Raw genomic sequence first — 3,118 nt, forward strand, 5'->3', positions numbered from 1 at the left:
AGAAACTTTAATACCTTAAGTCAGACTGTGAGAACATCAGTTTTTGTTAAGTCACTGACCACCATAGTAGTGAACTGGATGGTTGGGCAGGATGTGTATGGACATAGTGGAAAAAAAATTTATTGAATAAAATTAGGATAGCTTCTGTAGTTTTTCTTTCTTCCTAACCTACTTTATTTCTCTCTCTTTCTGTCTCCTTTCCAATATTTATTGCACACCTATAAAAGTCAAACCATATGAAATAATTGACCTGTTTTTGATGTAGAATAAAATCCATTCCCTATGATTCGATCTCATAAACTTTAGACAATCTCTATTGTACTCCTATATGGTGAACATTATTACTCCATTTCTCTCTCTTTCTTTCACTTTCTCTCTCCCTCACACACACACACACACACACACACACACACACACACACACATTGAACAAGTTACTTAAACTTCAAAGAATTTATTTTTTTTTTACTTTATTAAAATACTGAGTTTATTTCACAAGTATATTTTTGTCTCCCTACCATTTGTTTGTTTCACCACTGCTATTATGACATTCCACATATATCTAAAGCCAAGCAAGGGTAAAATTCCATTTTTAAAAACTAAACAGACATTTTGGACAACACATTTTTGGCAATGGGACCTGGACAATGTTTATCAGACATGGTAGGGAAAGTTCATGCTCTGCATTATAAAAAGGACAGCCAAATATCAACTGTTACATAAATGAAATAATAAAATGGAAAATTTTAACAAACTACCTAAAATATTTCCTTTAAGAGACTTCCTTCACTGCCAGCGATCTTGAATAGCCTCCCAGGTCAGTCATCCTGAAGCAACTCTTCACATAATTGATGAACTTGCCTTCCAAATTAGGAAGAGAGCCACATTTTCTCCATATTTGCTTGCATTTTGGTTTTTATGTCTTCTACAGAACTAGGTTCTTTTGGTGTGTTAGGAGGCTTTGGGGTTTTTTTTTTTTTTTTTTTGCTGTTTTTTGAAGGATTCTTCAACTTTTGATCTTAGTGTTAATGGTTTTGAGTCTTTTTAATTCTCGTTTGATTTTTGTGCATTTTTGGCTGGAGTATTATACTTACATTTATTTTTTTAAGATTTTATTTTTATTTATTTGATAGAGAGAGAGCACACACAAGCAGGGATGGAGTGGGAAAGGATCAGAGGGAGAGGGAGAAGCAGGCTCCCCACTGAGCAGGGAGCCCGATGTGAGGCTTGATCCTAGGACCCTGAGATCATGACTGGAGCCAAAGGCAGATGCTTAACCGACTGAGCCACCCAGGCGCCCCTACACTTACATTTATTTACTGAAGCTTTTCCTTTGCTTCCTCATTATCAAAATCATCATCATCATTATCTTCATCATCATCTTTATCAGCTGCAAGTTTATTTTTTTCTGTGGAAACTTGCTACGACTTCCAGGAGCAGATCACTTTCCAGGTATAGCGAGGGGCTTCACATGACTTTGTATCTTCGTCTACAGCCACTAAGCACTGTCCACTAATATGTGCAGACCCTGAACCACACTTAACCATAAGACCAAAGGTGGTGTTATTTCAAAGCCCTGAGGGAAACCACCAGCTGTATGGACATTTTCAAAGTTGCCAGTAGGATGTAATTGGACTGCCTTCATAATTCAATGCCTCTGCTTCAACAATGTGCAATTCAGCCTTTGCACAAACCCCTAACCTGATTGTTTTTAAAGAAAACAGGTGTTCGGGCGCCTGGGTGGCTCAGTTGGTTAAGCGACTGCCTTCGGCTCAGGTCATGATCCTGGAGTCCCGGGATCGAGTCCCGCATCGGGCTCCCTGCTCGGCAGGGAGTCTGCTTCTCCCTCTGACCCTCTTCCCTCTCATGCTCTCTGTCTCTCATTCTCTCTGTCTCAAATAAATAAATAAAATCTTTAAAAAAAAAAAAGAAAAAGAAAATATTTAATTAAAAAAAAAGAAAACAGGTGTTCATTTTCATTATTATCCACTTTAAAGTGATAATCTTTGTTGGCTTTTATTTCAAAACAGTTCTTGGGGCTGGAAGTCCAAGACCAAGGTGTCCGCATGGGCGAGTGAGGGCCCTCCTCCAGGGTGCAGACTTTTCCTTGTATCCTCACATGGTGGAAGAAGCTTCCACCTCAAAGAAGGTAAATTTCTTGTATAAGAATATACAACCAGTCAGTGCTAGAACCCACATTAGAATGGGAAGCCTGTTTGACACCAAATTACAAATATTTTACCTTATTTAATGCTGTGTGTTTATTTCATAAGTAGTTTGTATTTCTTCGTATTATTGCAGATTATCACTATTTTTTTTTAAATCAATCACTCATTCTTTGTTCATTCACCATTAATTGAAAGCTTTGTAGTGGTATGCCGGTAAGTGTTTAATAATCTGCTCTCTGGGGAAAAGTCCTCTCCCTGCCTAATTCTATGTTATAAATGCTCCCACCATGCCTTATATCAAGCTACCAAGGCAACACCAGCCTGTACAATTTCTGAAAAATCTAACAATCAGCTCTCACACATCAGCATGAGTAAGACCAAGCACACACAGATCGCTTTCCATATACCAGTATGTTCCATATACCACTTTGTTTGGCATTATGGAAAAAAAAAAATAAAGTGGTTTTTGCCTCTAGATAATCTAGGATCTAGTAAAAGAAAATGATAATCAACAACACAAATGATAACTTCTGGAAAAATAGAACATTTTAAAGTCTATTATCCTCTTGATTTTCTCATCTTTTAGATGACTATTTATAATACTGTTACCAGTTGAAAGTTATTTTAATCCCTCTCAAAACCATAATATAGGTAATTAAAATTTGCCCTAGAGTTTAGCCAGAAAAAAACTGTAAATCAAATCTACTTCAAAGCCCTTTATTCATTTCATTTCCAGTGAACAAAAATCCCTTAATGTTATTTCACCTTGTATCCTCCCTAGTGTGACTTTTACTAGCTCTATAATGAATTAGAATGGAAGTAAATAGTAGTAAGTACCCATGTTACATGTGATAATTACTATAATCATACCATCATCATTCTCTGTATTGATGTATTTTTCCTACAACACATCAAGAAAATTATGTACTTCTAAGATGATGAATGACTTGC

The 3,118-nt window shown here is 36.5% G+C and overlaps 1 pseudogene; it reads right to left on the minus strand.

The window, feature by feature from the left end:
- Positions 1 to 707: 707 nt before the first annotated feature.
- LOC123839151 (nucleophosmin-like) lies at positions 708 to 1,732 on the minus strand (annotated as a pseudogene).
- Positions 1,733 to 3,118: the final 1,386 nt, after the last annotated feature.

The sequence above is a fragment of the Mirounga angustirostris genome, unplaced genomic scaffold (genome assembly GCF_029215605.1).
Source record: "Mirounga angustirostris isolate CCGP_5_RB_7025 unplaced genomic scaffold, mMirAng1.0.hap1 SCAF_3, whole genome shotgun sequence".
Taxonomy (NCBI): Eukaryota; Metazoa; Chordata; class Mammalia; order Carnivora; family Phocidae; genus Mirounga; species Mirounga angustirostris.